The following is a 22,755-nucleotide window of genomic DNA, read 5'->3' as shown; positions in this document are numbered from 1 at the left end:
GTCAGCCATTGTCTGCTCAGGGAAATCTCAAAAATGAGGTGGCGGATGAAGAGGAGGAGGATGATGGGGATGAATATTTATGGGAAGAGGATGCTTCTCAGGGGGCAATACAAACTGGTGGCGCTGCAAGGTCAGGTACAGGGTTTTTGCGGGCCACAAGTGATGTTGATTTGCAAGAAAGTGCTCCTCAACCCAGCACATGGCTGAGTATGACTTGCATATCCTAAAAAGGGACCCCCGCATTATCAAAATGATGATCGATGACGATTACTGGTTGGCCTGCCTCCTGGATCCACGATATAAAGAAAAATTACAAAATATCATGCCACATGAGAACCTTGAGCAAATATTGGCTACCAAACAAGCAACTCTTGTAGACCGTTTGGTTCAGGCATTCCCAGCAAACAGCGGCGGTGATGGTTCTCACATGAGCCGTATGGGGCAACATAGCAGAGGTGTTAGAGGTGCACAAATCCGAAGTGGCGTTGGACAGAGGGGTTTTATGACCAGTTTGTAGAATGATTTCGCAATGACCGCTAACACGACAGGTACTGCTGCATTGCTTCAAAGTGACAGGAGACAGCATTTGTCCAGTATGTTTACAAACTACTCTTCCTCCCTTATCGATGTTCTCCCTCACAGGTCATTCCCCTTTGATTACTGGGCATCTAAAATAGACACCTGGTCAGAATTGGCAGAATATGCATTACAGGAGCTCGCTTGCCCTGCTGCTAGTGTGCTATCAGAAAGAGTCTTCAGTGCTGCTGGTTCAATACTGACCGAAAAAAGGACACGTCTGGCTACCCAGAATGTTGATGATCTAACCTTCATTAAAATGAACCAATCATGGATTTCAAATTATTTTGCCACACCTTCCCCTGCTGACACGTAGCTTAATGGAAAAATGTCTTGCTTTTAGCCTCCTCTTACTGACTTCTCCAATTCCTCCATTTGCAGCTGCTGAATGTCCACCATAGGCCATTTTTATACCTCCCTAAATGGGCTGACTTCCCCCACAGGGCCGTGGTCACCACCTGGTGCAAGCACCCGTGCGAGTGCTGTTTGCCTGGACAGGTGGGTGTGCCCACTCTTGGGTGACGGCACTGGCACAGGGTCCCTCATAGTACAATGAAGTGTCTCTGATGGTGGTGGTGCACAACCAACGTCAGACACACCGTCGTAATATGAGGGGCCCTGTGCCAGTACCGCCGCCCACGAGAGTGTCCCCCCCAGCTCGAACAGTGCTCTACCACTTGCAATACTTACCTCTCCCTGCTCTACCACTGTATAGTCTGTGCTGTTAAATCCTTCAATGGCACTGCCAACACAAATTTTTTGAAATGATAGATGATAGTAAAAATATACAGGAGCCCTGGCCTCCATTTAGACCAGTTAATACTTTGCGCCTACTACCACTGTCTGCTACTCAGCAGAGGAGCCCACCCCTGTACCTAACTTTGCCACCTGTTTAGTCCTGTTACCAATTTTGAACTGCATTTAGCCTACTTTAGTATTTGGGCCTACTAACTGTGTCTGCCACTCATTACAGTTGTCCTCCACTGAACAAAGCAATGCCGCCTGTTTAGTCCTGTTACCAATTTTGAACTGCATTAGCCTACTTTAGTACTTGGGCCTACTAGCTGTGTCTGCCACTCATTACAGTTGTTTTCCACTGAACAAAGCAATGCAGCCCGTTTAGTCCTGTTAACAGTTTTGATCTGCATTTAGCCTACTTCAGTATTTGGGCATACTAACTGTGTCTGACACTCATTACAGTTGTCCTCCACTGAACAAAGTAATGCCGCCCGTTTACTCCTGTTATCAATTTTGAACTGCATTTAGCCTACTTTAGTATTTGGGCCTACTAACTGTGTATGCCTCTCATTACAGTTGTCCTCCACTGAACAAAGCAATGCCGCCCGTTTAGTCCTGTTAACAATTTTGAACTGCATTTAGCCTACTTTAGTATTTGAGCCTACTAACTGTGTCTGCCACTCATTACAATTGTCCTCCACTGAACAAAGCAATGCCGCCCATTTAGTCATGTAACCAATTTTGAACTGAATTTAGCCTTCTTTAGTATTTGGGCCTACTAACTGTGTCTACCACTCATTACAGTTGTCCTCCACTGAACAAAGCAATGCCGCCCCTTGTCCTGTTACCAATTTTGAACTGCTTTTAGCCTACTTTAGTATTTGGGCCTACTAACTGTGTCTGCCACTCATTACAGTTGTCCTCCACTGAACAAAGTAATGCCGCCAGTTTAGTCCTGTTATCAATTTTAAACTGCATTTAGCCTACTTTAGTATTTGGGCCTACTAACTGTGTCTGCCACTCATTACAATTGTCCTCCACTGAACAAAGCAATGCCACCCGTTTAGTCCTGTTAACAATTTTGAACTGCATTTAGCCTACTTTAGTATTTGGGCCCACTAACTGTTTCTGCCACTCATTACAGTTGTCCTCCCTCCACTGAACAAAGCAATGCCGCCTGTTTAGTCCTGTTACCAATTTTAAACTGCATTTAGCCTACTTTAGTATTCGGGCCTACTAACTGTGTCTGCCACTCATTACAGTTGTCCTCCACTGAACAAAGCAATGCCGCCCGTTTAGTCCTGTTACCAATTTTGAACTGCATTTAGCCTACTTTAGTATTTGGGCCTACTAACTGTGTCTGCAACTCATTACAGTTGTCCTCCACTGAACAAAGCAATGCCGCCCGTTTAGTCCTGTTAACAATTTTGAACTTCATTTAGCCTACTTTAGTATTTGGGCCTATATCTGTGTTTCCTCCTCATCCTGCCCATTGCCCAGCCACTGCTAGATAAGTCTGCTGGTACATTGACCCAGACCACTACATTCCCCTTGCACTCTACACAGCCAGAATCTGACCCTGCTGAAAATCAGGTTCCCCTTCCCGCGTACTATTCCACCTTACACGGGGCAAAGAGGAAGGTGCAGATGAAAGTGCAGGTTCCTTCATCAGGGGGGGGTCATAATCGTTGGCGACATCACTGGCACAGGGCCCCTCATAGTACACAAAAGTGTCTCTGCCAGTGAGAGGCGCCACCCGTCGTCAAACACACCACCGTACCATGAAGGGCCCTGTGCCAGTGCCAGCGAGTGGGCCCCCCCTGCTTGCTGTGGATCTCAGCACTTGCAAAGTTGAAATACTTACCTCTCCCTGCTCCACCGCCATGATGTATTCCGCGCTTCCTTGGTCCATGAAAATCTTGAGCCAGCCGTACCTCCCCCCCACAACTTTAGGCTAGGTTCACATTGCGTTAGTGGGTGTCCGCTAACGGAATCCGTTACATGGCAAAATTGGCACAATTAATGCTATGTAACGGATCCGTTAGCGCACACATTGACTTCAATGTGCTAACGGATCACTAACGCATCGCTAACGTATGCCTTTTTCAGCATGCGTCAGCAATGTGCCATTAGTTTCGGACGGACCTTGAACGCTGCTTGCAGCGTTCAGGGTCCGTTCTTCGCCAGCGCAGATCGGACATCTGCCCTAGCGGGATTGCCAAACGCAATCCCTTCTTGGACATTGCGTTAGCGCAATCCGTTAGCGTATCCGCTAAACGGATTGCACTAACGCAATGTGAACCTAGCCTTAGCCAAATGACCCCCAGTTTTCAATGCCTAACTATAATTATAAAGTAAATTAAGATTGACAAGCTTAAGTAATAAGAATTGATGTTTTTGGCATTAAAATGGGCACTGTAGGTGTTTTCCTGTCCTCCACTCACTGCCGACTTTGATTCCCCATTGACTTGCATTGGGTTTCGTGTTTCAGTCGGCCCCCGACTTTTCGCAATAATCGGCCGATTTCACCCGACCCTACTTTTGAGAAAGTTGGGTTTCTCGAAACCCGACTCGATCCGAAAAAAGGAAAAGTCGCTCAACTCTAGTCTTCACACCAAATATTGATTTTATTTAGATTTCTCTTTAGTTCATTTACTTTTTTCATTGTTAAAAAAAAATATGAATACATCTATTTTGAAGGCATTAACACTGGGGAGCATTTTCCACACCTGCCTAAAACTTTTTCATAGTGCTGCATATAGTTTGTAGCCTTACATATCCATTATCAGAGCAGCATGGTTACCCTTTTTGAAGCACTATATCTACCAATGCCTGGAAGTGCAATACTTTTCAAATATTTTGTTAACATTTTGGCTTGTATCATTTTCAGGGCCTATTTAATACTTTATTGTGAGTGTTTTTTAATAGAACCACCTATGCATGTATTTTTTTTAGCGGTGCCCTTTCAATTTTTTGTGTGAAATTCTTCACAGACTTGATAAAGGTTTTCACAGGCCAAAAATATAGACAATTTAAAACATTTTTTCGGGATTCATTCTAGCTCAGCTCAGTTGTCTGGGATTACTGAGATGTAATAGTAGTGTTAAAATCAGATCCTTGCGGTTGAACAACAGGTTCTAGATCTCAGCGTGTGATATTAATTCCACAAAGTAAGCATTTGAGACTTCATGCTCTGAGTGACAGGTCTGTGAAAATACCTTGACATCTGCCAACGGTGTGCTAACCATATGCAAAAATGTCCCAGAGATTCTGTCACTGTGAAAGCCAGCAGGAGAATAAAATAACGGTACAGAGGCAGCCAAGTTCCTGCTGTTAAAAAATAAGAATCTACCTTCACAGTAATGAAAATTTCAGGATTCCCTTATTATCTTTTACTTTGTGTAATTTAGGCTTTTGATGCAGTAAATAGGCTACTGATTACATTCTCAGCTAGAATTTCATAATAGAGAAACCAATTTGATCTTAATTGTACTGAATGCTCATTTAATTTAAACTTCACATCTCCATATCATAACAACCCTTATTTGAAGTACTGTTCATCTTAACCTGTAGAATAATACAACAAAAAATTCAGGGGGTTATATCAGCTATATAGGAGCAGAGCTATCATCAAGGCCATGAATAGGCTTGAAATTTTCAAATAAATAGACATTGAATGAATGGAATACAATGACACAGTATACAATAAAGAACAGTGAAAATACTCCACCCAAAGAATAAAACATGTAAATTAAAGTCATCTCAGTGAAGAAGGTTTAAGACAAGCGGAAGAATAATAGTATGATTTTCATGCAGAAAATGTGAACTATATTCATTTATTTTTTTATCCATGAGCCATCTGTGCGTCTATAATGTGCATCTTCAAATACAATTTTCGATGCTAATAATGGCAATGTACAGTATAAATTGAGTGACATACGATGATATGATTTGTATGGGTTCTTTTTTTGTATGCGCATTTAGACTTGAATATGTGAGTCTCATTCGAAATACTAGTGCGAAATTCAGTTTTTTTTTTCACACCAATGCCTGGTTCATATAAAAAAACCTTGTCATCTGAACTGCTGTATTGAATAACAATGATTTGCGCACTGTTAGTGTACTATTCGATTTTATCTCCAACAGCACATGTATGTATAATAAGCTCAAATGAATGAGACCTGACTGTTTGAGTCTGCATGTACACTCCAGTAAACTAACTTACTATGGTATTTTCACTGGTATGTGAGAAGCTGTAGACAGTAGCACTGCATCTAGCTGCAGAAGATCTCAGCGTTTGGATTTTCAGACACCTTAACTCTTCTGACTCTTTGACCCAGTGGGAACCTTTCTCCAGCTCTAATTGACACAACTGGACCCTGCTTGCTGCTGAGAATCTCCGGTGATATTTCCATTTTCCTCTGTTGAAGCTTGGTGCTATAGCAGTCGGCTATCTTGCTCTTTGGTGTTGCTGGATGATGTCTGTGTTACATCTCTGAGTCTACTTAAGTGTTCCCCTTGTTTGTCTATCCCATCTGTCTTTAGTGGTATTGGGGATTGACTAGTGCTTATCCTGTCTTTCCCTAACAGGGCTTATCGCCAGGACTGCGTAATGGCATTGTCTTACCATGTAGGAACATGGGCTGATCATACCACAGCTCCTGTGCACGAGGAGGAAACAAAAGAGGATATAGACATTACAGCATGGGATCCCAGCTGATTCTTTCTGTGAGGTAAAACAGTTCCTTTCCTGTTTCTAAAAAATGATTTACTTCAAAGAAAGTCTGTCCAGTCCCGCTCCCTGCCAGGTATGATCAGACCATGTCCCTGCACGGTCAGACACAGCCATTACAAATTACACAGCAGGGGCACATTTATAAGATTATCTCGGCACAGGAACATTTTATTCAAACACATCCAATTGTGGAAATTTTTATTGTTCCAAGATATATTGATTATAATGAACTTTTGTTTGCGGGAAAACATATTTAAACTACATCCCCAAAGTAGAAAACGATTTAATCATCCATCAAGTGCCTCTAGCAGCTCTGAGTGGATCTGAGATCCAAATGTGTCTGTTAACCCATTACATGCCAAATTAGACATTTTCATTTTACGGATTTTTCAGAAAAGGGCGTCCCAATATTCAATTAAAAATGACAATGACACGATTTCCTATTTTGAAAACATTCATTTCACAAACACAACACAAAAAATTGGACCTAATTATAAAAATTATAAAATCTTAGTTGCTAGAAGCAAAAGATTAGGCGTCCCAAATAAAGGACATTGGTAGATAATGGGTTAACAAGTATAAATTACGCTGTTAATGACTGACAATGGCATTTACCATGCGCCGGTCTTAAGCACATCTCAAGCACCGCCTATTATGGCAGCCAGGGGTTTGCACAAGACCAGTATCTCTCATTACGATACTCCTGTTAACGCCGACTCGTGATTTTTGCACTGCAGGCCTGGTGCCCTACTATATATAGCACAAGCGATTGAATCACTGCTACAAGTCTCCTAAGGGGACTATTGAATAAAGTGAAAAATTATTAAAAATATAATAAAAATGCAAGTTCAAATTACCTGCCCCCCCTTAAAAGTAAAACAATGAAAAAAATATATACTGTATACACATACAGTTATATGAAAAAGTTTAGGCACCTTTATTAATCTTAAGCTTAATGTTTTATAAAAATTGTTTTTTTGCAACAGCTATTTCAGTTTCATATATCTTTTAACTGTTGGACATAGTAATGTTTCTGCCTTGAAATGAGGTTTATTGTACTAACAGAAAATGTGTAATCTGCATTCAAACAAAATTTGACAGGTGCATAAGTATGGGCACCCCACCAGAAAAGTGACATTAATATTTAGTAGATCCTGCTTTTGCAAAAATAACAGCCTCTAGTCGCTTCCTGTAGCTTTTAATGAGTTCCTGGATCCTGGATGAAGGTATTTTTGACCATTACTCTTTACAAAACAATTCCAGTTCAGTTAAATTTGATGGTCGCCGAGCATGGACAGCCTTCTTCAAATGATCCCACAGATGTTCAATGGTATTCAGGTCTGGGGACTGGGATGGCCATTCCAGAACAGTGTAATTGTTCCTCTGCATGAATGCCTGAGTAGGTTTGGAGCGGTGTTTTGGATCATTGTCTTGCTGAAAGATCCATCCCCTGTGTAACTTCAACTTTGTCACTGATTCATGAACATTATTGTCAAGAATCTGCTGATACTGAGAGGAATCCATGCGTCCCTCAGCTTTAACAAGATTTCCGATGCCAGCATTGGCCACACAGCCCCAAAGCATGATGGAACCTCCACCAAATTTTACTGTGTTTTTCTTGGAATGCTGTGTTTTTTGGCCACCATGTATAATGCCTTTTTGTATGATGAAACAACTCAATCTTGGTTTCATCAGTCCTCAGGACCTTCTTCCAAAAAGAAATTGGCTTCTCCAAATGTGCTTTTGCATATCTCAGCTGACTCTGTTTGTGGCGTGCTTGCAGAAATGGCTTCTTTCGCATCACTCTTCCATACAGCTTCTCCTTGTGCAAAGTACGTTGTATAGTTGACCGATGCACAGTGACACAATGTTAGGGCTAGCGGAACGCACCAAATAATAAGACAGATAGAGTATGGCGCGTTCGCAGCCCGGGGTCCACCGTGCAGAGATGGAACCTGCTGCCAAGTAATGACGGACTATATGGCGGTACTCATAAGTATACACACGTGGGTTAAACTTCACCCAGCGTGAAAGAAGCGATCCTGTTGCGTCACAGGACCGCGGTACGGCACATAGAGCGCGAGCAAGTAGTCAGCGAACTCAACCCCAACTAGGATTGAAGTCCGATTAGACCCTTGATGGCACAACACCGCAACTGGGTGTGTAAGGAAACTCAATAACAATTTTAAGGCACAAGAGTGCATGCGGTGCCGCACTGACGAACGCCACTAACCACCCAGGCTTGGGTAAGGAAAGCACAGAGGAAGTGCACGGCACCGTACTGGCGGTCACAGCAACTGGACGCTGTAATGTGTGATTAGTGCTGTAGGCTAAGTCGGGCGCTAGATAGCAACCATACACCTTCCGCGAACAGACATTCAATAGGGTAGGGGTATCCAAGGACGACTTGCACTCACAACATACACACATTAACAATTGTACACTAGCGCATGGCCGTGCGGTCATGCGCAGTTTATATAGTTGCAGCACAGGAAGTGGCCACAGAAACTTTGCCCTTCCAAGACCTGCCAAGAGGACCAATGGAATGTGCTGCAGAGCCTGAGCACATGACCCTCGATCTCCAATGGGAGATCTTGCCCTGGGCATGCTCAGTGTGTGCAGATAAGGACTTAGTCCCAGAGAAGTCCGCTCGCTGCTGACCAGCACTGGCTTTAATGGCAGAAGCTGAAGAAGCAGCAGTAACTCTCAGTACAGAGTGAGACTGAGCAAGACGCTGGGACCGACGTCCTTGCTGAGCAGACTCCACTGCGGCTGGATGAGAATGGGACACCGCAGCGGAGATGGCTCGAGATTCCCCCTGTGCAGAAGCGGGTACTCGAGACCTAACATTACCCCCCCTCCTAGGGCCCCCCTCCTTGGGCCTCGCTACGCTAGAAGGCAGCAATGAGCTGTGGGGCCCGAATGTTTTCAGCAGGCTCCCATGACCTGTCCTCCGGGCCATAACCCTTCCAATCCACCAGATAGAACTTTTTGCCGCGTACCACCTTGCACCCCAAAATAGCGTTCACCTCGTAATCGTCCGTAGACGAACCCGATGTCCCGGCAGATGACTCGGAAAACCGGGACATGTATACGGGTTTCAAGAGGGACACATGAAAGGTGTCGGTGATACCCAAGCGTGGAGGAAGAGCCAAACGGTAGACCACAGGATTAACCCGTTCGAGAACCTTGAAGGGACCCAAGTAGCGAGGAGCAAACTTAGTGGACTCAACTCGCAGCCTGATGTTACGGGCGGAGAGCCACACCAAGTCGCCAGGAGCAAAGGTCGGAGCGGGGCGCCGATGAACATCGGCGGAGGACCTCATTCTCTCCTTGGAGGCCCGAATGGCATCCTGCGTGCGGTCCCAAATGTCCCGTGCCTCCACAGCCCAGTCTGCCACCCTGGAGTCAGCAGAAGACACAGGCATGGGCACAGGAACACGCGGATGCTGGCCGTAATTTAGGAGGAATGGAGTCTGACCGGTGGAGTCGGCTACGGCATTGTTAAGTGCAAACTCTGCCCACGGTAGCAAGGATGCCCAGTCATCCTGCCTGGCAGAAACAAAATGTCGTAAATATGTGACCAAGGTCTGGTTGGCCCTCTCTACCAACCCATTTGTCTCGGGATGATATGCCGAAGAGAGATTTAACTCAATACTGAGTAGACGACAAAGCTCTCTCCAGAATCGAGACGCAAACTGGGGACCCCGGTCACTAACAATTTTGTCTGGCATACCGTGTAGGTGAAAGATATGCTTGACGAACAAGACAGCCAACGCCCGTGCAGAAGGTAGCCGTGGAAGAGGCACCAAGTGCACCATTTTGGAAAAATGGTCGGTGATCACCCAGATAAAGGTGCAGTTACGAGACTTGGGTAAGCCCACCACAAAGTCCATCCCGACCATCTCCCAGGGCCTGTCCGCCACCGGCAGAGGATAAAGCAAACCAGCTGGCCGTTGCCGAGGAGTCTTGTTCTTGGCGCAAGAGACACACGCCCGAACATACTCTGCGACATCACGAGCCATATGCGGCCACCAGTATGTCCTCGCCAGTAACTCAGATGTCCTTTTGGTACCAAAATGTCCACCCACCCTGGATGAGTGTGCCCAAGAGAGAACCTCCGGTCGCAAACTGGATGGAACAAAAGTCTTGCCCGGGGGCACAGACTCTAGCGAAACCGGGGCCACAGTTCTCAAGCTCTCGGTGGGGACAATAAGCCGAGGCTCCTCCTCCTCCTCCACAGATGACACAACGGAGCGAGAGAGAGCGTCGGCCCAAATGTTCTTCTCCCCAGAAAGAAAATGGAGGGTGAAATGAAATCGGGAGAAGAATAAGGACCATCTGGCCTGGCGAGAATTCAACCGCTGGGCTGTCTGCAGGTACACCAAATTTTTATGGTCTGTGAAGACTTGGAAGGGAAAACGTGCTCCCTCCAAGAGATGTCTCCACTCCGAGAAAGCCAACTTCATGGCTAGCAACTCCCTGTCCCCGATGGAATAATTCCTCTCTGCTGGTGAAAAGGTCTTGGAGAAAAAGAAGCAAGGATGCTTCCGACCTTGAGCATCCTTTTGGAAGAGGACTGCTCCAGCACCAACAGAAGAGGCATCCACCTCCATGATAAATGGCTTATCAACATCGGGGCGATGTAGGATGGGAGCGCTAGCGAAGTGTGACTTTATAGAGTTAAAGGCCTTGGAGACCTCCTCAGACCACAATTTGGGATTCGCCCCCTTCTTGGTGAGGGCAACCAAGGGAGCTACCAAAGTTGAGAAGTGCGGAATGAACTGGCGATAATCATTAATGAACCCCATAAAGCGCTGCACCGCTTTAAGAGAATGGGGTTCCTGCCAGTCCATCACAGCCTGTAGTTTAGCAGGATCCATAGCCAATCCCTGGGCAGAGATGATGTAGCCTAGGAAAGGCAAGGACTCCTGCTCAAACATACACTTCTCCAACTTGGCATGGAGGGAGTTTGCCCGTAGGAGGTCGAAGACTTTGCAAACATTTCTCCGATGGGAGTCAATATCTGGAGAGTAGATGAGAATATCATCCAGATAGACTACAACCGAGGTGGAAAGCATATCCCGGAAGATATCGTTCACAAAGTCTTGGAAAACGGCCGGGGCATTACAGAGCCCGAAGGGCATCACCAGATATTCATAGTGCCCATCCCTGGTGTTAAAAGCCGTCTTCCATTCGTCCCCCTCACGGATGCGAATCAGGTTGTAAGCACCCCGCAGATCTAGTTTAGTAAATACCCTTGCTCCCCGAAGCCTATCGAAGAGCTCAGATATCAACAGCAAAGGATACTTATTTTTAACGGTGATGGCGTTAAGACCCCTGTAGTCTATGCATGGACGTAGTTCCCCATTCTTCTTCTGCACGAAGAAGAACCCTGCCCCAGCAGGTGACACTGACTTCCTAATGAATCCTCTTGCCAGATTTTCCTGGATGTACTGTGACATTGCCTCCGTCTCTGGGAGAGATAGCGGATAGACTCGACCCCGGGGAGGCTCAGCACCAGGCAAGAGATCAATAGGACAGTCATAGGGGCGATGGGGCGGAAGGATCTCCGCCGCCTTTTTGGAGAACACGTCTGCATAAGACCAATACTGCTTGGGGAGAGAGGAAAGATCTGCGGGTACCTCAGTAGTAGCAACCTGAACGCACTCCCTCTGACACCTACCCCCACAAGATTCGCCCCATCCCAGGATTCTGCCAGAGGACCACTCGATATAAGGAGAGTGGTACCGTAGCCAAGGTATTCCCAACAGGACCTCATCAATTCCCTCAGGAATGACGAGCAGAGATATAATCTCCTGATGAGATGGCGACATGGACAGAGGGCAGTGTCGACCCATTCCCCACTCGTACCGTTACTGGTTGAGCTAGCATAACCATGGGTATTGCGTGACGTTGGGCGAAGGCAGAAGACATAAAATTGCCCTCCGCCCCAGAATCCACGCAGAGCTCTACCGAGTGGGAGAATGAGCCTATAGTAATTGTCCCCTTAAAGGACAATTTAGAGGCAAACGTCGCCGTGTCTAGTGCACCTCCACCTACTACCACTAGACGCTGACGTTTCCTCGACCGCTGAGAACATCTGGTGGCTAAATGTCCCGACTGCTGGCATACATGACAGACCTTGAGTGCACCTGCGGTCCGGGACTTAGATCCCGCTTGTGACACTTCCCTGGCCTCATGTGACTCAGGAACCAGAACCGGAGATTCCAGTGGTTTGGCGAAGGTAGGAGCCAGCCGAAACCTCTGCCTACACTGGGCTCGCTCTAACCTCCGCTCGTTAAAACGGAGGTCAATTCGAGTGGAGACAGTTATTAACTCCTCCAGTGTGGCAGGAATCTCCCTAGTGGCCAGAGCGTCCTTAATGTGGTCAGCCAGGCCCCTCCAAAATATGGGGATAAGAGCTTTATCCGACCAATCCAGCTCAGAAGCTAAAGTGCGGAATTGGACGGCAAAATGACTGACCAAGGACTCACCCTGAGTTAATGCCAGCAGTTGGAGCGCAGTATCATGGGTGACTTGAGGTCCTAAAAAGACCTGTTTCAGAGTGCTCAGAAACAGCGGAGCACTCTGCACCACATGATCGCCACGCTCCCACAGCGGCGTAGCCCATTCCAACGCCCTGTCCGACAAGAGAGACACTATAAATCCCACCTTAGCCCGCTCTGTGGGAAAACGTGCAGCCAGGAGCTCGAGGTGAATAGAGCACTGACTCACAAATCCCCTACAAAATTTGCTATCACCAGAAAATTTTTCTGGCAGCGGGAGGCGAGAAAATGTCGGAGCAGGGGTGGCAATGGACAGGGTTGCTGCAGCCACGCTAGCAGCCTGTACAGCAACTGCGGTAACATCCACAGCTGAGGTTGCGCTCTCAAGAGCCGCCAACCTACCCTCCAGCTGCTGGATATACCGCAAGGATTGCTGTTTGTCCGTCATTACTAGCCAGACCCTGGCGCTAGTGTAATGTTAGGGCTAGCGGAACGCACCAAATAATAAGACAGATAGAGTATGGCGCGTTCGCAGCCCGGGGTCCACCGTGCAGAGATGGAACCTGCTGCCAAGTAATGACGGACTATATGGCGGTACTCATAAGTATACACACGTGGGTTAAACTTCACCCAGCGTGAAAGAAGCGATCCTGTTGCGTCACAGGACCGCGGTACCGCACATAGAGCGCGAGCAAGTAGTCAGCGAACTCAACCCCAACTAGGATTGAAGTCCGATTAGACCCTTGCTGGCACAACACCGCAACTGGGTGTGTAAAGAAACTCAATAACAATTTTAAGGCACAAGAGTGCATGCGGTGCCGCACTGACGAACGCCACTAACCACCCAGGCTTGGGTAAGGAAAGCACAGAGGAAGTGCACGGCGCCGTACTGGCGGTCACAGCAACTGGACGCTGTAATGTGTGATTAGTGCTGTAGGCTAAGTCGGGCGCTAGATAGCAACCATACACCTTCCGCGAACAGACATTCAATAGGGTAGGGGTATCCAAGGACGACTTGCACTCACAACATACACACATTAACAATTGTACACTAGCGCATGGCCGTGCGGTCATGCGCAGTTTATATAGTTGCAGCACAGGAAGTGGCCACAGAAACTTTGCCCTTCCAAGACCTGCCAAGAGGACCAATGGAATGTGCTGCAGAGCCTGAGCACATGACCCTTGATCTCCAACGGGAGATCTTGCCCTGGGCATGCTCAGTGTGTGCAGACAAGGACTTAGTCCCAGAGAAGTCCGCTCGCTGCTGACCAGCACTGGCTTTAATGGCAGAAGCTGAAGAAGCAGCAGTAACTCTCAGTACAGAGTGAGACTGAGCAAGACGCTGGGACCGACGTCCTTGCTGAGCAGACTCCACTGCGGCTGGATGAGAATGGGAGACCGCAGTGGAGATGGCTCGAGATTCCCCCTGTGCAGAAGCGGGAACTCGAGACCTAACACACCATCTGCAGCAAGTTGATGCTGCAGCTCTCTGGAGGTGGTCTGAGGATTGTACTTGACAGATCTCACCATTCTTCTTCTCTGCCTTTCTGATGTTTTTCTTGGCCTGCCACTTCTGGCCTTAACAAGAACTGTACCTGTGTTCTTCCATTTCCTTACTATGTTCCCCACAGTGGAAATTAACAGGTTAAATCTCTGAGACAGCTTTTTGTATCCTTCCCCTGAACAACTATGTTGAATAATCTTTGTTTTCAGATCATTAGACAGTTGTTTTGAGGAGCCCATGATGCCACTCTTCAGAGGAGATTCAAACAGGAGAACAACTTGCAAGTGGCCACTTTAAGTAGCCTTTCTCATGATTGCATACACCTGGCTATGAAGTTCAAAGCTCAATGAGGTTAGAAAACAAAAAAAAGTGCTTTAGTAAGTCACTAAAAAGAAGGTAGGAGTATTTAAAACAAGAAAATGATAAGGGTGCCCATACTTATGCACCTGACAAATTTTGTTTGAATGCAGATTGCACATTTTCTGTTAGTACAATAAACCTCATTTCAAGGCAGAAACATTACTGTGTCCAACAGTTATTAGATATATGAAACTGAAATAGCTGTTGCAAAAAAAAAACAATTTTTATAAAATATTAAGCTTAAGATTAATAGGGGTGCCCAAACTTTTTCATATATATGTATTTGACATTGCTGGGTTCAAAAATGTTCAATCTATTAAAATATAAAGTAAATTAATCTGATCGGTAAACGGCATGAGAAAAAAAATCAAAATGCCAGAATTACCTTTTTTTGGTCTCTGCAACATTGCAATAAAATGCAGTAACAGACAATCAAAACATCAAATCTACCCCAAAATGGTAACAATAAAAATGTTAGCTCAAGTTGCAAAAAATGAGCCCCAACGCAGCCTCAGATCACGAACATTGAGAACTCGGAAAATGGCAACAAATGTAAAAAAAAATTTTCACCACTAAAATAAAAAGTAAACTATGCATGGTTGGTAATAGAGTTGAGCGACCTTGACCTTTTTAGAGTCGAGCCGGGTTTCGCGAAACCCGACTATCTCAAAAGTCGGGTCGAGTGAAATCGGCCGATTATGACGTAAAGTCGGGATCGACCGAAACACGAAACCCAATGCAAGTCAATGGGGCAGCATAGTCGGCAGTGAGTGGGGGCCAGGAAAACACCTAGAGTGCCCATTTTAATGTCAAAACCATCCATTCTTCTTAATGAAGCTTGTCAAGCGTAATTTACCTTATAATAATTGGAAGGCATTTGAAATTGGGGGTCATTTGGCTAAAGTTGTGTGGGGTAGGGCTGGTTCAAGTAATTAGTGGGCCCAGGAAATCTGGACCACGTCACGGCAGTGGAGCAGGGAGAGGTAAGTATTTCAACTTTGCAAGTGCTGTGATCCTGAGCAAGCAGGGGGGGCCCACTTGTTGGCATTGGCACTGGCACAGGGCCCCTCAAAGTACAGCGGTGTGTTTGCACGGCGGGGGCGCCTCCCACCGGCAGCAACACTTTTGCGTACTATGAGAGGCCCTGTGCCAGTGACGTCGCCAACTAGTATTCCTCCCCCCACCTGATGAAGGAACCTGCACTTTCATCTGCACCTTCCTCTTTGTCCCCGTGTAAGGTGGTATGGTATGCGGGAAGAGCAACCTGACTTTCAGCAGGGTCACAATGTTGTTGTGTAGCATGCACGGGGAATGTTGCGTTATGGGTCAATGTACCAGCAGACTCATCTATCACTGGCTGGGCAATGGGCACGATGAAGTGGAAACACAGATATAGGCCCAAAGAATAAAGTGGGCTAAATGCAGTTCAAAATTGGTAACACAGGAATAACCAGGGGGCATTGCAGTGGAGGACAACTGGAATGAGAGGCTGACACAGAGAGTAGGGCCAAATCAGTAAGTAGTCGAAATGCAGTTCAAAATTGGCAACCGTAGTAAACAGGCGGCACAGCTTTGTTCAGTGGAGGAGAACAGCAAGGAGTGGCAGACACCGATAGTAGGCCCCAACCCAACTAGTAGGCCAAATGCAGTCTAACATTAACAACTACTTAACGAGAGCCTGAAAATGGAATTTCAGGACAGGAAACCAGGAGAACAGCAAGGAGTGGCAGACACCGATAGTAGGCCCCAAACCAACTAGTACGCCAAATGCAGTTGTTCCATTTAACCACAATTTAATGAGAGCCTGAAGATAGAAGCTCAGGAAAGGCAACCTGGGGAACACCTTGGAGTGTAACACACCATCTCTCTCCACCCCATACCCATTTTGTAGGCCTAATGCAGTGTACTTTTCTACAACTACTAAACGAGAGTCGGAAGACCGAAGCAATGGCAAGGAAACCTGGGGAACACCTTGGAGTGTAACACACCATCTCTCTCCACCCCATACCCAATTTGTAGGCCTAATGCAGTGTAGTTTCCAAGAACTACTAAACGAGAGCCGGAAGATCGAAGCTCAGGAAAGGCAACCTGGGGAACACCTTGGAGTGTAACACACCCTCTCTCTACACCCCATACCCAATTTGAAGGCCTAATGCAGTGTAGTTTCCAACAACTACTAAACGAGAGCCGGAAGATCGAAGCTCAGGAAAGGCAACCTGGGGAACACCTTGGAGTGTAACACACCCTCTCGCTACACCCCATACCCAATTTGAAGGCCTAATGCAGCGTAGTTTCCAACAACTACTAAACGAGAGCCGGAAGATCGAAGCTCAGGAAAGGCAACCTGGGGAACACCTTGGAGTGTAACAAACCCTCTCTCTACACCCCATACCCAATTTGTAGGCCTAATGCAGCGTAGTTTCCGACAACTACTAAACGAGAGCATGAAGATCGAAGCTCAGGAAAGGCAACCTGGGGAACACCTTGGAGTGTAACACACCCTCTCTCTACACCCCATACCCAATTTGAAGGCCTAATGCAGTGTAGTTTCCAAGAACTACTAAACGAGAGCCGGAAGATCGAAGCTCAGGAAAGGCAACCTGGGGAACACCTTGGAGTGGAACACACCATCTCTCTACACCCTATACCCAATTTGAAGGCCTAATGCAGCGTAGTTTCCAACAACTACTAAACGAGAGCCGGAAGATCGAAGCTCAGGAAAGGCAACCTGGGGAACACCTTGGAGTGTAACACAACGTCTCTCTACACCACGGAAGGGCTGATTCTTAGGAAGGAAGGCTGTTGGAAATAAGCATTGCGCGTCCGAGGGTGATTATATTCTTATTAGGTATATACTCACCCTCGGACGCGCCCTGCTTCTTTATTTGGAATGAATGTTTATTTGCAATGTGGTGTTGACTTTCTCTATTATTTTGGTAATTAATGATTTTATTATTTTCATTGTTTTGCATCTTCTCGGCAATAATATAAAGAAGACGCGACAGGACAACACTCGGTGGATGCCATATGTGTGTTTTCAATTTAAAAAACCTTTCAGTTAACTACTTGCAGGAGAAAGTAATTGTAGCTGGTGGCCATTTTTAGTACTGTACCAGATTTTAGTTGTGTGTTTGTTTTTAATGTTAAAATGTCTGCATTTGATATCTCACCAGTATTTTCTTTTTTATAAGCAAAATACTTTTTTTTTTATTTTATGATGTTGGTTCAAGGGGTACACGGGCAGCAGTAGACAGGTCAGTGGAGGCCTAGTGGAAGGAGGGACCGCAGACAGGCTTCGAAGCCCTAACATAATAAATTGGGCTGCCTGTAGGCAATTTAAAATTGGTTCCAGGGGAACACGGGCAGCAGTAGACAGGTCAGTGGAGGCCTAGAGGAAGGAGGGACCGCAGATGCGCCAATGTTTCCCCCATACCAAATTTGTAGGCCTAATGCAGTGTAGTTTCCAACAACTACTAAATGAGAGCCGGAAGATCGAAGCTCAGGAAAGGCAACCTGGGGAACACCTTGGAGTGTAACACACCCTCTCTCCACCCCATACCCAATTTGAAGGCCTAATGCAGTGTAGTTTCCAAGAACTACTAAACGAGAGCCGGAAGATCGAAGCTCAGGAAAGGCAACCTGGGGAACACCTTGGAGTGTAACACACCCTCTCGCTACACCCCATACCCAATTTGAAGGCCTAATGCAGCGTAGTTTCCAACAACTACTAAACGAGAGCCGGAAGATCGAAGCTCAGGAAAGGCAACCTGGGGAACACCTTGGAGTGTAACAAACCCTCTCTCTACACCCCATACCCAATTTGTAGGCCTAATGCAGCGTAGTTTCCGACAACTACTAAACGAGAGCATGAAGATCGAAGCTCAGGAAAGGCAACCTGGGGAACACCTTGGAGTGTAACACACCCTCTCTCTACACCCCATACCCAATTTGAAGGCCTAATGCAGTGTAGTTTCCAAGAACTAATAAACGAGAGCCGGAAGATCGAAGCTCAGGAAAGGCAACCTGGGGAACACCTTGGAGTGGAACACACCATCTCTCTACACCCCATACCCAATTTGAAGGCCTAATGCAGCGTAGTTTCCAACAACTACTAAACGAGAGCCGGAAGATCGAAGCTCAGGAAAGGCAACCTGGGGAACACCTTGGAGTGTAGCACAACGTCTCTCTACACCACGGAAGGGCTGATTCTTAGGAAGGAAGGCTGTTGGAAATAAGCATTGCGCGTCCGAGGGTGATTATATTCTTATTAGGTATATACTCACCCTCGGACGCGCCCTGCTTCTTTATTTGGAATGAATGTTTATTTGCAATGTGGTGTTGACTTTCTCTATTATTTTGGTAATTAATGATTTTATTATTTTCATTGTTTTGCATCTTCTCGGCAATAATATAAAGAAGACGCGACAGGACAACACTCGGTGGATGCCATATGTGTGTTTTCAATTTAAAAAACCTTTCAGTTAACTACTTGCAGGAGAAAGTAATTGTAGCTGGTGGCCATTTTTAGTACTGTACCAGATTTTAGTTGTGTGTTTGTTTTTAATGTTAAAATGTCTGCATTTGATATCTCACCAGTATTTTCTTTTTTATAAGCAAAATACTTTTTTTTTTATTTTCTGATGTTGGTTCCAGGGGTACACGGGCAGCAGTGCCCTGGTCAGTGTAGTAGTAGTTGAAAGAATGGACCGCAGACAGGCATCGAAGGCCTAAAATAAAAAAATTGGGCTGGCTGTAGGCAATTTTAAATTGGTTCCAGGGGTACACGGGCAGCAGTGGTGTGGTCAGTGGAGGCCTAGTGGAAGGAGTGACCGCAGACAGGCATCGAAGGCCTAAAATAATAACACATGGCTGTAGGCAATTTTAAATTGGTTCCAGGGGTACATGGGCAGCAGTGGTGTGGTCAGTGGAGGCCTAGTGGAAGGAGTGACCGCAGACAGGCATCGAAGGCCTAAAATAATAACACATGGCTGTAGGCAATTTTAAATTGGTTCCAGGGGTACACGGGCAGCAGTGGTGTGGTCAGTGGAGGCCTAGTGGAAGGAGTGACCGCAGACAGGCATCGAAGGCCTAAAATAATAACACATGGCTGTAGGCAATTTTAAATTGGTTCCAGGGGTACACGGGCAGCAGTGGTGTGGTCAGTGGAGGCCTAGTGGAAGGAGTGACCGCAGACAGGCATCGAAGGCCTAAAATAATAACACATGGCTGTAGGCAATTTTAAATTGGTTCCAGGGGTACACGGGCAGCAGTGGTGTGGTCAGTGGAGGCCTAGTGGAAGGAGTGACCGCAGACAGGCAGTGAAGGCCTAAAATAATAACACATGGCTGTAGGCAATTTTAAATTGGTTCCAGGGGTACACGGGCAGCAGTGACCTGGTCAGTGTAGTAGTAGTTGAAAGAATGGACCGCAGACAGGCATCGAAGGCCTAAAATAAAAAAATTGGGCTGGCTGTAGGCAATTTTAAATTGGTTCCAGGGGTACACGGGCAGCAGTGGTGTGGTCAGTGGAGGCCTAGTGGAAGGAGTGACCGCAGACAGGCATCGAAGGCCTAAAATAATAACACATGGCTGTAGGCAATTTTAAATTGGTTCCAGGGGTACACGGGCAGCAGTGCCCTGGTCAGTGTAGTAGTAGTTGAAAGAATGGACCGCAGACAGGCATCGAAGGACTAAAATAATAACACATGGCTGTAGGCAATTTTAATTTGGTTCCAGGGGTACACGGGCAGCAGTGGTGTGGTCAGTGGAGGCCTAGTGGAAGGAGTGACCGCAGACAGGCATCGAAGGCCTAAAATAATAACACATGGCTGTAGGCAATTTTAAATTGGTTCCAGGGGTACACGGGCAGCAGTGCCCTGGTCAGTGTAGTAGTAGTTGAAAGAATGGACCGCAGACAGGCATCGAAGGCCTAAAATAATAACACATGGCTGTAGGCAATTTTAAATTGGTTCCAGGGGTACACGGACAGCAGTGGTGTGGTCAGTGGAGGCCTAGTGGAAGGAGTGACCGCAGACAGGCATCGAAGGCCTAAAATAATAACACATGGCTGTAGGCAATTTTAAATTGGTTCCAGGGGTACACGGGCAGCAGTGGTGTGGTCAGTGGAGGCCTAGTGGAAGGAGTGACCGCAGACAGGCATCGAAGGCCTAAAATAATAACACATAGCTGTAGGCAATTTTAAATTGGTTCCAGGGGTACACGGGCAGCAGTGACCTGGTCAGTGTAGTAGTAGTTGAAAGAATGGACCGCAGACAGGCATCGAAGGCCTAAAATAAAAAAATTGGGCTGGCTGTAGGCAATTTTAAATTGGTTCCAGGGGTACACGGGCAGCAGTGGTGTGGTCAGTGGAGGCCTAGTGGAAGGAGTGACCGCAGACAGGCATCGAAGGCCTAAAATAATAACACATGGCTGTAGGCAATTTTAAATTGGTTCCAGGGGTACACGGGCAGCAGTGCCCTGGTCAGTGTAGTAGTATTTGAAAGAATGGACCGCAGACAAGCATCGAAGGCCTAAAATAATAACACATGGCTGTAGGCAATTTTAAATTGGTTCCAGGGGTACACGGACAGCAGTGGTGTGGTCAGTGGAGGACTAGTGGAAGGAGTGACCGCAGACAGGCATCGAAGGCCTAAAATAATAACACATGGCTGTAGGCAATTTTAAATTGGTTCCAGGGGTACACGGGCAGCAGTGGTGTGGTCAGTGGAGGCCTAGTGGAAGGAGTGACCGCAGACAGGCATCGAAGGCCTAAAATAATAACACATGGCTGTAGGCAATTTTAAATTGGTTCCAGGGGTACACGGGCAGCAGTGCCCTGGTCAGTGTAGTAGTAGTTGAAAGAATGGACCGCAGACAGGCATCGAAGGCCTAAAATAATAACACATGGCTGTAGGCAATTTTAAATTGGTTCCAGGGGTACACGGACAGCAGTGGTGTGGTCAGTGGAGGCCTAGTGGAAGGAGTGACCGCAGACAGGCATCGAAGGCCTAAAATAATAACACATGGCTGTAGGCAATTTTAAATTGGTTCCAGGGGTACACGGGCAGCAGTGCCCTGGTCAGTGTAGTAGTAGATGAAAGAATGGACCGCAGACAGGCATCGAAGGCCTAAAATAATAACACGGCTGTAGTCAATTTTAAATTGGTTCCAGGGGTACACGGACAGCAGTGGTGTGGTCAGTGGAGGCCTAGTGGAAGGAGTGACCGCAGACAGGCATCGAAGGCCTAAAATAATAACACATGGCTGTAGGCAATTTTAAATTGGTTCCAGGGGTACACGGGCAGCAGTGGTGTGGTCAGTGGAGGCCTAGTGGAAGGAGTGACCGCAGACAGGCATCGAAGGCCTAAAATAATAACACATAGCTGTAGGCAATTTTAAATTGGTTCCAGGGGTACACGGGCAGCAGTGACCTGGTCAGTGTAGTAGTAGTTGAAAGAATGGACCGCAGACAGGCATCGAAGGCCTAAAATAAAAAAATTGGGCTGGCTGTAGGCAATTTTAAATTGGTTCCAGGGGTACACGGGCAGCAGTGGTGTGGTCAGTGGAGGCCTAGTGGAAGGAGTGACCGCAGACAGGCATCGAAGGCCTAAAATAATAACACATGGCTGTAGGCGATTTTAAATTGGTTCCAGGGGTACACGGGCAGCAGTGCCCTGGTCAGTGTAGTAGTATTTGAAAGAATGGACCGCAGACAGGCATCGAAGGCCTAAAATAATAACACATGGCTGTAGGCAATTTTAAATTGGTTCCAGGGGTACACGGACAGCAGTGGTGTGGTCAGTGGAGGCCTAGTGGAAGGAGTGACCGCAGACAGGCATCGAAGGCCTAAAATAATAACACATGGCTGTAGGCAATTTTAAATTGGTTCCAGGGGTACACGGGCAGCAGTGACCTGGTCAGTGTAGTAGTAGTTGAAAGAATGGACCGCAGACAGGCATCGAAGGCCTAAAATAAAAAAATTGGGCTGGCTGTAGGCAATTTTAAATTGGTTCCAGGGGTACACGGGCAGCAGTGGTGTGGTCAGTGGAGGCCTAGTGGAAGGAGTGACCGCAGACAGGCATCGAAGGCCTAAAATAATAACACACGGCTGTAGGCAATTTTAAATTGGTTCCAGGGGTACACGGGCAGCAGTGCCCTGGTCAGTGTAGTAGTAGTTGAAAGAATGGACCGCAGACAGGCATCGAAGGCCTAAAATAATAACACATGGCTGTAGGCAATTTTAAATTGGTTCCAGGGGTACACGGGCAGCAGTGCCCTGGTCAGTGTAGTAGTAGTTGAAAGAATGGACCGCAGACAGGCATCGAAGGCCTAAAA

The sequence above is a fragment of the Ranitomeya imitator genome, chromosome 1 (genome assembly GCF_032444005.1).
Source record: "Ranitomeya imitator isolate aRanImi1 chromosome 1, aRanImi1.pri, whole genome shotgun sequence".
Taxonomy (NCBI): domain Eukaryota; kingdom Metazoa; phylum Chordata; class Amphibia; order Anura; family Dendrobatidae; genus Ranitomeya; species Ranitomeya imitator.
Note: the sequence above shows the minus strand (reverse complement) of the source record.